A 13,178-nucleotide genomic window follows, 5' to 3' on the forward strand; every position below is an offset into this window, starting at 1 on the left:
TTATTCAGACGAGCCCGACAAATTGCTGCCATCCCCTGGCCCCGCCACCCTTCCCAGGCAGCCGGCGGCAGGGCTGGCCACGGGGCCGGGGGGACACCACGCCGTTGTCCCCATCCCTGCTCTCCCGCTTGGGACCTGCCACCCCAGGCACCACTGCAGGGAAGCGTGGCAGGAACCAGGTTATCCGGGTTGGGAGAGGCAGCACCCTTGGGTGCTGCTTGTGCTCACCGCAGGAGCCGGGGGTGCTCGGTGCTCTGCTCCAGGGTAGCAGCAGCAAACCCCGGTTTCTGTGGCCTCCCCCGCCACGGTGCCGAGAATTTGCAGTTCTCACTCGGACCCACAACTGAGACTCTCCAAAAACCCGCTACGTGCAGGAGCCCCTGCAGCTCTCGGTGTCCCCGGAGCCATCGCAGACCCCCCCTTGCCCGGGATTACGGCAGGCCGGGAGCTGCACCCAAAGCCAATCAGCCCCTCGCCAACTTTCCCTCCCGCCCGGCTTATCCCGCGCCGCGATGCCGCGGTTAAGCTGCTTTAGCAGGGCAGGCGAGGGCGGCCGGGGGGCACCAGGACAACCACACGGGAACGCTGCTGCTGGGGGCTGAGAGGACACGCTGCGGAACTTGGGCACCGTCCCCAGCCGTGCAGCCAGCGAGCCCCTCAGCCGGGCACAGCATCCCGGCTGGCACCAACCAGCTGCACACCGGATCCACTTGGGAAGGCGAAGGCAGGGATGCACTGTCTGTCCGTCCCAGTCTCGCACCCCGTTCCCCCCATCCAGCAGCCCGAGTGCCGGCAAAGGACTGGTTAAGTGTTTCTCCTGCTGTTTTTCCTTTGCGGAGCTGGGAAGCAGAGACGTGCTGCAATACCCCAGACGAGGCTGCTCCCGGGGCATTTCCGGATGAGAATCTGGCAGCAGAGCCTGCCCTTGGGCCTCATCCAGCCCAGGCTTGTAAAGCCCTGCAACCGAGGCAGCAGCACGCCTGCGTCGGGTGCTGCCGGCCCTGCTCCGGGCCCCCCTGCACCCCCTTTCCAGGGGCTGCTGGAGCGCTGGCTTTCCGTGCCAGGCGCTGTGAGGGGAAACTGAGGCACGGGTCAAGCCCGGCTCTGTCTTGCGGTGGAGTGGGGAGAGGAAGGAGGGATGCTCTGTGTGGAGCTGGGCATACCACGGAGGATTAACTCCTCCGCAGCCCAGGGTTTGGCAGCGCCAGGGAGTGGGAAGGGGCATAGCTGAGGCACTGCCTCTTCCCCTGCTTCTGCCGCCGGCTCGGCAGCACCGGGGCTCTGCACTCCGGGGACCCTCCACCCTGGGGCAGGGGGGATGCTCTGTGCCACGCAGGGACACAGCACCTGGCACGGGCACCGCAGCATGGGCTGGCCACCCTCCGAACATCCTCCGCTCCAGCGCCTTGTCCAAACAGGTCGGGCTCAGTGAAACAGCCTGAATTTTCCAATGAAAAAAAAAAACAAAACCAACCAACGTTTCCTCAGGAAATTCCCGAGCAGTTTTCACGGGGGAGGCGCTGGGGTGAGGGGCGGAGGAGGAGGAGCGGGACGGGAGGGGTCAGACACCTCGGCAGTCGGTTTTGCTCCCCACCAGCACGGCCTCGGCTGCGGGGAGCAGCGGGATGCCATCCCCACTGCGGGCAGGGCGCGACGCGGGACAACCTCGCTGCATCGCAGCCCTGCACGGACCACACAGCGTTTACTTCATGAAAGGATGCTCAGCCGCCCCTGCAGCAGCCACACACCTCCGAACCGCTGCCGGCTCCCACGGCCGCCGCTCCTGCCAGGTCCCGCTCCCCGCGGCCCTGCGAGCCCGGGCAGGGGCTGGCAAGTCGGGCGCCGGGCTCCGTGCCCCCATGGGAAGCCTTGGCGCGGCGGCAGGGAGGGGATGCGACTACAGAGGTTCCGGTAATCCTGAAAATCCCGGTACCTGAAAGGGGCACAGCGGGAACTTACTTTCCCCTCGCCACAGCCCGCAGATGCCCTTGGCATGGACCGCGGAGCCTCCGGTAGCCGCTTATAACTGTTTGCCGAAGCGGCTCTGGGTAATGAGTTAACCTGGTAATGAGACCTGTTGCCGAGACAGATGCAAATGATTGGGAAGTGCTCATTAGAGGGGATGGAAGAAGGCACTTAGGCCCTGAAAGGCACCCAGCCCTTCCCGGGGCCGCCCTGCACCCTATTAGAGTCCATTTTACAATAATTGCTCCAGAGGAGGAAATCTATTTGGATTCATCATAAAGTATTTATTAACAAGAGCTTATTCATAATTTTTGCTGCTCGCCGGTGTGGCGCGGCCGGGCGTCCTGGCCTGCTCCGCATCGGAACGCGGCTTCCCCGGCCCGGGAGAGCGGCAGCGCTGCGCTGCGGCGGGGCGGCGAGGGGGCACGGGGGCAGTTGAGGCTCCCAGGGGAGGTACGAGCTGTGCTGGCCTTGCTTGTGCACTCCCGGCCCCCCGACATAGCTGCCCGTGGGGCAGAACACTCTGTCGCAGCCACGTTCCCCCCCCAGCTCCTGGCTGACCCAGCCCCTCACTTGCAAAACCCCTTCTGCAGCCCACGCCGGAGCACGGAGCCTCGGCGCCCAGGGCATCTGGCTGGCACCCCTGGCACAGGTGGAGGTGAAGGCAGGAGACCGTGCAACCTCCTCGCAGCTCCTCTCTCCAGACCCTGTGGCTTCTTTTCCCTCCCAGAGCCAAGAGCATCCCCCAGCCGACATCCACACATGGCTGGGGGCTCTGGGTGGGCTGGACTGTTCCCACTACGGGTTCTGGTGGAAGGGTGAGCAGAGATGCGGCAGAGAGGGGCTCCCACCCCTCATTTACTGCCGCGATGCTCAGCCCCGCTCAGGACCAGCCCAGGAGGGGGTGGGCGGGCTCGTACAGCCCCTGGTGCTCACCACGCAGCCGGGACTGCGGTGACTCCTCAATGAGCCGCCCTGGGGTCCCCACACCTGGCACTGCCCACAAACGCCCCGCCGGGTCCTCTGAGCCACCCTGGAGCAGGCAGGTCCCCGCCGCCCCCGGGTGCCGGGCCGGTGCCCACCTGCCCGCGCCTACGTGCCGGGGCGAGAGCGGTGCCGGCGCTCGCCCTCGCAGGTGCTGCGGCTGCGAGCGGGGGCGCGGGGAGCGCGCCGAGGCCGCGGGTCACAGGAGGCCGCGGCGGCAGAGAACCTGCCAGTTGCTTTGGAAAACAGCAGGAAGAAAAGCAGCTCTCTTGGCAGCCCCGGGCTCCGGTGCCAGCGCTGCCTGGGCCCCCGCCAGCCAGCACAGCCCGCCCCGCAGACGGCAGCTGGGGGTGGCCCAGGTGGGATGGAGCCGGAGGGGGCTTCTCCGGCGGCACACTGCGTGCCCCGACACCGTGCCCAGCACCGCCTCTGGTCTGCCTGCGTGCACCCCCACCCCGGCAACAACTGGCACTGCCGGTCCCCGGGTTTCCTAAATGCACCCCAAACTGGGGAGCAGCGTGCCCAACGTGCAGGGAGGGGTACGGATGCCCCAGGGATGGTATCCAGCAGCAACACGGCTAGCACTGGGTGGTGGAGGAGTCAAGAGGGTTCTGGTGAGGAAGACTCGGTAGTGTGAGAGCCCAAAGCCCCTCGCTGCCTTCCTGAAGAGTCACTTGGACTCCCCAGGTGCCTCAGTTTCCCCAGGTGCCGTCTCTGTGCATCACCTTTGGGGTTTGGGAGCCGACGGCTCAGCCACTTTCCCAGGGTGACACCACCTGCCCCCAGGGTGAGGCGCTGCCTTTCCAAAAATAAGGAAACTGAGGCACGTCACCTGCCAGGCCAGCCCACAGAAGAGGCAGGATGCGACGGTGGCTGCTGAGATCTGGGAGAGGTCTGGAAGCAGCACCGGGGGGACCAAGGAGACGTCCCCTCGCCCTAGGAAGCATCCCGTGGCCAGCAGCACCAGAGCCACGTGGCTTCCCAGCCGAAACTCCCCTGGGGCTCCAAGGAAGGGAAATATTTTATGGAACTGGAAAAAAAAAAAGCTTTGCCAACGGGTCCTGGCACTGCCAGCTCCTCCACCCTGCCCTGCCTCAGCGCGGGGCCCTGGGGGTGGCCCATGCCCACATCCCTGCTCCTGGCACATGGCAGGGGCTGCAGTGTCTGAGACCCAGCGCTTGGCCCGTCCCAGATCCCAGGGTCTCCGCCTGGGAGCTGCCAGGGTGTGACCCAGGGACGGAGGATGTTCCCAGGAGCACAGAGGGAAACTGAGGCAGATGTGTTGGGGCTGGCAGCACCGTGTTTGCTCTGGGGAGGAGCCACCACCAGAAAGGGTCCCTCCAGCCCCCCGGGCCGGGCCCAGGGCTCTGAGCCCGGCTTTAGCCCCTGACGCAGGAGGTTTTATTTCCCTCCCAACGTATTTTTAGCCCTGCCTGCTTTGTCCTGGCCTTTCTGAGGGGGATTAATTCCCCTCCATCACGCACCATTAAAGGTGTAGGGGTGCAGAGAGGTGTCCCCAGCTCCCTCCTGGGGGTGCCTGCTGGGGGAATTGGCACTGGGGGTATCTCTGCACCCCACGATGGGCAGTGCTGTGATGGGCTTGCGGGGCTCACTCCGCTGCAAATCCAATCCCTGGAGCAAGTCAGTGGCTAAAAATAGCCCCGGCCTTTTGCTGTGGAATCGGCAACCTTGCAGGAGGATCGGCCAGCCCAGGGCCCTGGAGGTGAAGAGTTCATGGCCCCCCCCACAGCCCCAGTGCCTTTGCTGTGCCATGGATGTGCCAAAGACTCAGCCCCTCCTACAGCATCTCATCGGCTCCCTGGGTGCTCGGGACAACCTGCCAGGACCCTCCACAGAGAGATGGAGAAACTGAGGCACGGGGTGGTGCCTGGAGGTCAAAGGGGCTGGGCGTGTCCCCGAAGGGTCACCTCTGAGCCTGGCCAGGCCCTACATCCCGAGCACTGAAGGATGGGACTGGTCCAACGGGGTGGAAGGGGGGGTGTTCATCCGCTTTCAGCAGCTCAGCAGAGCCTTCCTGGGGAGATTCAAAGGCTGAGCCCGGCTGGGTCCTATTTCGGGAGGGTTTTGGATGCCTCCCAAGAGACAGAAGTGGGTGGGGGCTGACCTGCACAAAGGGACTCTGTTCGGGACGCTGGGCTCCGGCGGTGCCCGGCACGGAGGCCGGTGGCTGTGGCCGGTCCCCTTGTCCCCCATGTGATGGGTCAGCAGCCCGGGTTGGGGCAGGGGGCGAGTGCCCTCCTCCCGTGCCGGGTGCTGTTCCCCACCTGGATGTAAACTGAGGAGAGGGCGGGACTGCCCTTGCCTCCCGGGCTGCCGCTGTAACCGCTGAGTGACACTGCCATACCGCGGAGACGGCCGTGCCAACCTGCCTCGTGACGTGGGTTCCAACAGCCACCCGCCCTGGGCTACTTGCCCAGGCTGGCCCTGAGCCATCCCCTGGGGGAGTCCAAGGTCCCCCAGTGGGGTCGGGCACTTCGGGAGCCAATACCCCAGTCACAGCTCTGCGACGGAACAGGAAAAAACCCCTCGACAGGCCCAATCCCACAGCTCGATGCCACTGCAGGGCACACTGGGGTGTACCAGCACCGCTGGCCCTGGGACTGGTGGCCCTCCTGCATCACCCCACCCTCCCCCCACTGGCCACCTCAGGGCCTGGGGGCTCCAGAAGGCTCACGGGGCTGCAGTGCCGTGACCAACCCGTGCACATTGCACGCTGCCCGCCGCACGCAAAGCTCTGAGCACCCACGGGCACTGGCAACAGAGACCATGGGATGGGACTGAGGTCCTCACCAAGGTGATGCTGGGCAAGCTCCAGTCCCTGTCCCCACATGGGATACAGCGGTCACGGCTCCACCCCGGCTGCTGCTCTCCAACCAATGTGACTCCTCTCTCCAACCAATTCCCCACCGCAAGGCGAGGAAGCTGGTGAGCGCGTCCCGGTTCCCTCCGGCGGTACCTCAGGATGCGATGCAGTCATCGTTAATGCATCTGGACTCATTTATGGGGATGAGAAAATGTTTCCAGGTTTCCCACAAAGTCCCATTAAGATCCCAGTCCCACTCTATTTTTAGTGCCCTCATCAACAACGCCTTCCCCAGCCACCCCGGCGCTCCAGGGCCCCATGGGGCTGGCGGGGGCACCCTGGGCACACGCCTGCCTGGCTTTGTGGGGAGCTGAGCTGCACCCAGACTGGGGGGCTGGAGGGGGCAAACCCTGGCCCTGCACTCCCTGACCCAGCAGCTTTGCACCCATGGGTGCCCCAGCCTGGCTTTTGCTCGGGAGCAGAGGAAGAAGGAAACGTGGTGGGGAGGAACGGAAAAAGCCACCCCAGGTCACTGTGTCAGCGGAGGCTGCAGGACCCCACTCACCACGGAGGATGGAGAGTGGCTGGGTCTGAGCATCCCTGCAGGTGTGGGGTCACAGCCCGCAGCACCAGATTGTCACCTGGCGATGGTCAGTGGCTGGCCCAGCCAACCCATCCATCAGCAAGCCCCAGCGCCCTGGCAGCGTCTCTTCCCAGGCAGCGGGTGCCCACAGGGCTCTCGGTGCAGCTGGCAAGGGCACGAGGATCCTGCCCTCGGCGCTGCGCCCTCCCGGGCTATCTATAGCCATGACCTCAGCGGGAGCCGGGGCAGGACCCGGCCGCGCATCGTCCCTTCTTGGCAGGGCCACCGCCTCAGCCCCCACCCGGCACAGAACTGCCGCCAAGCCGAGGCTTTTATCCCGTACGTTCGCTAATCCGACGGGATTCGATGTCAGGGGCTGCCCACGGGAGGCTCACAAAGGCCGTTTCCAGGGGTGCTCAGCCAAGCGATGGAGAACGCCAGCCGGGAAGGGCAGACGGCGGTGCTGGGTGTCACCGCGTTAGGTGACAGGGTCTGACCCCGGGGGCTGGACGGGAGGGAATGAGTGTGACCCGGCTGCGAAGAGGTCGAGCAGGGGACGTCCTTGCGTAGGCAGGGGTGACATGAGGACAGCCCGCAGCTGCGCCCCGCAGGCGTCGGGGTCACAGCCTCCCGCAGAGCCGGGGGTCGTGGGGAGGACCTGCTCACTCTGCGCCGGCTGCCCCGGGGGAAGCGGGGAAGGGGTGGCCCAGAGGAGGGGAATTTCCCCGGCTTTTTTCTCCAACAAACTCCTTGGCTTGTGCAATTAGAGAAATTTGTTTAACAAACTCCCGGGGGAGCGGAGCGGGAAGGTGGGGTGGCGCGCGGCCAGGGCGCTGCTCACACAGGCCCGCTCCCTCCCCGCCTGCGCCTTTGATCAGCAGCGCACTGCGCCGGGGGACGGGAGCCGTTCCCCTTGGCCAGGGCCACGCTGTGCCACGGAAGTGCCCCGGCCCCTGCGGACACGCTGCCCGTGGCAACCCCTTGCAGTGCGTCCCCTCAACTGCTGCTTCGCAGCCCCCTCCGCTCATCACCCCCATTCCCATCGCCCCCGTTCTCGCCGGGGTGGCACGACCCTGGCACCCTGCCACGCTCAGCCTCCAGCCTCGCGGGCCACAGGTGCGCACACGTGTGTGCCCCACCGTGCCCGTGCGCGGCGCAGGCTCCGGGCGCGCACTCGCCCTCTCGCTCCCGCTCTCTTTCTCATGCGATGCCATTTCCATCAAAAACCCTTTACTCGGCACTTTTCCCCTCATTGGTATTCACGCCGCGCGCTCGCTGTCCTGGCGCACAGGTTACTAAAGGAGATTTTGCGGCGCAGCGTGGCGGGGGTCACATTTCAGCCCGCGCCGTCTCGCTTTCCCAAATCGCTGGGCAGCAGCCAGGGCCGGTGGGAGGGGGTGCAGGATCCGACACATCACAGCTCCCGCCAGGCGACCGTGGGACCAAGCGGCCTCGTCGCCTGTGGCAGCGGGGCGAGGCGGGCTGGCGGCGGCGGCTCTGCAGCACACAGTGATGGGTGGCTCCCTGGGGACAGCCAGCAGGTCACCGGCGCTCGCCGTCCTCCCCGCAGCCCCACGTGCCTGTGCAGTGTGGGAGCAGCTGGAAAAGGGGGTCTGAGCAGAGAGGGGGGCACACACTTGGTGTTGCCACCAGCCGCCAGCACCCAGATGAGCCCTGGGTGACATCCACCGTGCCCCTAGCGGGACTGTACGCCCAGGATGGAATCCTAGGGCGAGGAGGGAGCAGTGGGGCCTCTCTTTTTCGGGGCTGGTTTGGGGAAAGGGGAAATGTCTGGGTGGAAAATCAACATTTCTCCCTCATGGGCTTTTTTTTTTCTTTTCCTTTGAAAGCAAAAATATTTCTTGGTTTTTCGTGATCAGAAACATGTTGGGGGTTTTTTTTGGACAACAGCCGGTCAAATACCGTTTCCCCGTGAAGGGAATGCAGGGGCCCTTTGCAAGGAGAGCGAGAGCCTTCTTAAAAAACAAGATAAAACCACCAGTTAAAAAAAAAAATCCACCTGGCTATGGACTTGAATAAGCTCCCAGGGAAGAGGGGTCAGCAGGAGGGCCGGATCCTGGTGTTCCCGTGCCAGGCAGTGCTGCTGGAGCGGTGGCGGTGGTGGGGAGGGCAACGTCCACGGCAGGCAGCCCGAAGCCCAGACCTGGGGATTTCGCCCAAAAGCTGCTCAGCACTGGCTGCTGGCCGGGGAAGGAGGATTAATGCGCTTTTAGAGCAGTGGTGAGTTAACCGAGAAATCAATCCTTGGCAGTGGCTGGCCCCAGGTCCCCCAGCATGTGAGCGCTGCCGCACCTGAGCCACGGGATCCTTTCCCAGCTCCTCTCCAGGACTTGGGAAGCTCCGGGTCTTGGCGGCCGGCGCAGGGCGTTGGGTCCCGGCCAAGCTGGCACAGAGCACCCGGCCGCGGGGGATGCCTGCCCAGGGCCGACGTGACGGATGGCGAGCCCAGCTGCCCGCCCGGGTGCGAGCCAGGCCCTGGGATGCCCGGGGGTACCCTGTGCATCCCCTCCCTGCAGCTGGCACATCCCAGGGGTCTGCATACCCTCCTCGAGGGTGAGATCTCAGGGTGTCCGGCTGCCAGGGCAGGGAGGGAAGCTGAGCTCAGGCTTTTGTCTGCACCAATTTGGTGCATCCAGAAGAACTTTGGTACTGAAAATCCATGAGGATTTGGCACTGGGCACTCCTGGCCCACCATGAAGCTTTGCCCCACTCAGACTCAGCCCCACTGGCAGCCCTCAGCCATGCTGTGGGGACGTCATCAGCAATGCCACATGATCCTGGCAGGGCTCAGCACCCACTGATGCCCTGGCTGCTCCCATCACCTTCGCCACCCTGCCTCGACCTGCCCGGCACACCCCAAGGTGCTGTGGGAGAAATCCTCTCCCCATGGGTCCCTAAGGAGCACATCCCTGCCACCCCAGGGCCCTGCCCGCACTTCCCAGCTTGGGTGCAAGGACCGATGGGGACAGGAGCCCCCCCAGCCCCCTCCCAGGGGCAGCCATCCCCCTCAGAGATGCTCAGTGCTGGCACTGCCATCCCTGCGCAGAGGAGCCACAGCACGGCCGGGGGTGGCAGGCAGCGTGCCAGCCTCACAGGGAGGGATTTTGCCTCCCCCACAACTCTCCTTCTTCCCCTCCAGTGAGGGACTCTGGGGATGCTCCCCATCACCGTCACCATCCCCGTCCTGCCACCAAGGGCTTGGCTTGTGGCTAGAACAGGTGCAGGCACAACGGGAGTGATGGGGGGACAATGAGCACCCCTTGGGCTGCAGGGAAGCGTCCAGGGGCCAGGCACAGGGATGGCTGGCACAGGCAGCATCGGGCAAGGAAGGCCGGTGAGCAGACAGGGCAAGCTGTCCTTGTCCCAGGGCCGTTCCGGAGCCCTGCCTTGCAGGGACCTGCCCCCACCACCTCCAAAGGTGGGAGACACTGTCCTTCCCTTTCCCTGTGAGTCCCAAATCCCTGTTCGGAGCCTCCCCGCCATGCACAGCCCTGTGTCGGGACAGATCCCTTGGTGCCACCGTGGCAGTTCTCCCCTGGGCTCTTGAGCTCCCCATTCCAGGGCTGCCCAGGGCTCCTTGGGGAGCCGCCTTTCTCGCTCTTTGCTGTGCCTTGATAAGGGCAGCGTGGCTGGCTGGGCTGGCCCTTGCCATGGTTCCTCTGCCCAGTGAGCCTCGCCATGCCAGCACTGCCCTGGCCACAGCCACCCCTGCAAGGGAGGAAAACCGCCGGGTCAAAACAGGATCAGGCTACGGCTCCCAGCATCCATCCCCAGCCCTCCCAGGCTCAGGGGAATAGAAAAGCGCCAAAGGGAGCTATTCCCAACTGCTCCAAGAGCTCCGGGCAGTGCTCTGGGCTCTGGCAGCTGGGCTTTGTTCAGCAGTCTGCAAAGGCGTGCGCACACCCGCAGCGCTGGCCACGCGGTGGGATCACTCCCTGCCCTGGCACGGAGGGAACTGCGGGCACGAGGGACCTGAACCACGGTCAGGGAGGGAACCGTGGGCAGGGCAAAGCTGCCCAGGGAGGGGAGGAATCGGCAGGTACCTCGGAAAGGGGTGGCTGATTTACTGCACAAGCCCCAGACAAGTTCAAGGTGATGAGGGGGAGAGCAGCACAGCGTTAGCGCCGGCCAGCAGCCCCTCGTGCAGCTGGCTTTATCCCATCCACCTCCCCGCATGCCCACTCCAGCCCTCCGATCCAGCTTCAGAAACCTCACTGAAAACAGGATCTGTGTTTCCCGGGCGAGGATTTAAGATGGGATCAGGCAGGAGCAGCGGGCGCAAGCAGCGGGGCAGGGCTCGCCAGGGCAGGCGGGCACAGCGCGGCGGGCGCCGCGGGGAAAGCGAGGATCTCCCGAAGGTTGCATTTAAAGAACAGCCTCATTGTTTTTCCCAAACAATACTCAGCAGATGGGAGAATTGAAAGTGTGTTGCAACCTTCCCTCTCTTCCCCCGCCATGCCCGGCTTGCTGCTCCCATCCTTTGGCAGACGATCTGAGCTCCCGGCTGGAAACCAGTTCGCCAGAGCTACTGGTGGAGGGGGCGAGCACCGGCGCTGAAAAATCCCGGCGCTTTTTGGGAAGGGGGCTTGCCAAAGGATGCCCCATGAGATGTGCCCAGCAGGCAGCTCCCTGCTCCAGCCACGTGCCTGGAGCAGTGGTGGCAGCCGAGTGATGTCTGGAGCCCGGTTGCGGCTGGAGAGAGGTGGGATCCCCTCGGATGCCTGGAGATGTGGCTGTGACCGTGCCACGTGGCTGCAACGCCTCTGGCAGCCCAGCTCCATCCCCAGGCCCTGAGCTGTGCCAGTTCACCGGTACCGAGGTTTGTGCCAGGCCAGCTTAGCCAGGCGCTCCCCTCGGATCCTGAGCCACTGACAATGGCACACGCAGAGGTCCGTGCCCGGCCGCCGGCTCTCGGTCAGGCAGCGCGGGTGCATTGCCTCTGCCATCCCAAAATCAGCTCTGCACCCCTAGTATGGAGCCTGGGAGAGGGAAGAGGGTCTCCGACCAGACCCTGGCGGGATGCCTGGCTTCCAACATTACAGCTGCCTTGGAGGCTGGTGCCCATCTCACCTCGTTCCTATCCTGCAGGTACCAGGGTGGGGGGCTGAGGGTGTGCTGGGGGTACTGCCAGGTGCCAGGCACGAGCTAGAGGTGTAGGAGCATAACAAGTCACAAAATTTGCAATATTCCCCCACCAGATGTATCCCAAATCTCCCCCCACTGCAGATCCAGATCCAGGAGCCAAGGATAACCGTTACGGCTTTGGAAATCCCTTCGGCTCTCAGCAGCAGCTCCCAGGGGACACACGTGCAGGTCCCTGGCAGGTGCTCAGCTCCAGGGTTATTTTGGAGCCGGGGCAGCCGGACACTGCCCCCTCCCCCGTCCCGCTTCCCCGTGGGCAGGGTGAGGCCTCGTGCGTGGCGGCGGTTCCGGTGCTGCTTCCCTGCTAATCTAGGCAGCTCCCTCTTGACTTCCCGGCCTGTCCCTGAGGGGGACAGAGGTGAGCTGCGGGAGCGGGAGGAAGTCCCCAAGCAGGGACACAGAGCTGGGGAGGGCACAAAGCCACCCTCTTGCCTGACGGGAGACACGGCCGAGGCCGTGGCCAGGAGCGTGTCACGGGCGATGCCTTTGCCAGGGCTATTTTGGTGCCGCCGGGCTCTCCAGCTCGGGCCTGTTCCGGCTGGGAAGGGCGCCCGCCTGAGGGGTCGCCGGGGTCCCAGCGGCCGCGCCGGGCTCCAGGGGCTGGCAGCGGTGGTGGTGCGGAGATGCGCAAAGGCCGAGGCAGGGCGGCTCCCGCGCACGTTCCAATGTATCCACATCACCATCCGCAGCTCCCGAGCCCGGGCGAGCCTGCCCGCCGCGCGGGTGGGATGGGAACGGGAGCGGGAATGGCTGGGCTGGCGGCGGGGGACGACGGCTGGTCCCATCCGAGCCGGGCTGGATCGGAGCTGAGGCCGTGTCAGGGTGAGGGGGAGGACACCAGAGCCTTCCCCGAGCCCAGGCAGTGGGGCAGAGAATCCGTGGAGGAAAAACCAGCTCCCCTCCGTCGGCCAGGAGGAGTGCTGGGAACAGCACGGGTTTGTGAAGAGAAGGGCTCCTGCCAGCCCCGGCCCGGCCAGCGACCGCACGGCTTCCCACATCACACCAGCACTGTGAGCTGGCAACAACAGGCGCTGCCAACCCAGCACCAGCTGGAGACTGGGAGGGTTGGGAAGTGGTGGGACCCCTGGGAGGGATGGAGTCAGGGTGGGGAAGGCGGGATGGCAAGGAACGGGGAAAAAAGGAACAAAAAAAAAGAAAAAAAAAGAAAAAAGAAAAAAGGAAAAAAGAAAAAAGAAAGGAAGGAAAGAGCAAGAAAGAAAAAAGAAAAAAAGGAAGGGAAAAATGAAAAAGAAAAATAAGAAGGGAAAAAAGAAAAAATGCAAATAAAAAATAGAAAGAGAAAAGGAAATAAAAAGAGAAGGAAAACATAGAAGAACCAAAAAAAAAGAGAAAAAGAAAGACAGAGAAGAAAATAAGCCAGATTGAGGTGTGACCCTTGCCAAGTCAACCACACGACAGGGAGCACCACCTCAGGGTCATCTGAGCAGCCCTGGTGCTGCCCACCCTGCCCCTGCCCGTGCCCTCACCAGCCTCACGCTGCGTCTGGGCAGAGCTGGGGCCGGACCCTGCACTGCCCCCTCACTTCACAGTGCCACGAGGGGACCCCCACGGACCCCCACGGGCAGCGGAGCCCAAGCCCCCGAGGTGGAGCCAGACCCAGTCCCCAGCTCCGGCCCAAGGGAGGGCATCTGGCAGGAG

At 64.4% G+C, this 13,178-nt stretch overlaps 1 protein-coding gene across 4 annotated transcripts in view; it reads right to left on the reverse strand.

Moving 5' to 3' along the window:
• NFIC (nuclear factor I C) overlaps positions 1–13,178 on the reverse strand; it is a 39,859-nt gene that overhangs the window by 22,682 nt on the left and 3,999 nt on the right. The window lies entirely within an intron of this gene.

This window comes from Coloeus monedula, assembly GCF_965178545.1.
Source record: "Coloeus monedula genome assembly, chromosome: 27".
In the NCBI taxonomy this organism is placed as follows: domain Eukaryota; kingdom Metazoa; phylum Chordata; class Aves; order Passeriformes; family Corvidae; genus Coloeus; species Coloeus monedula.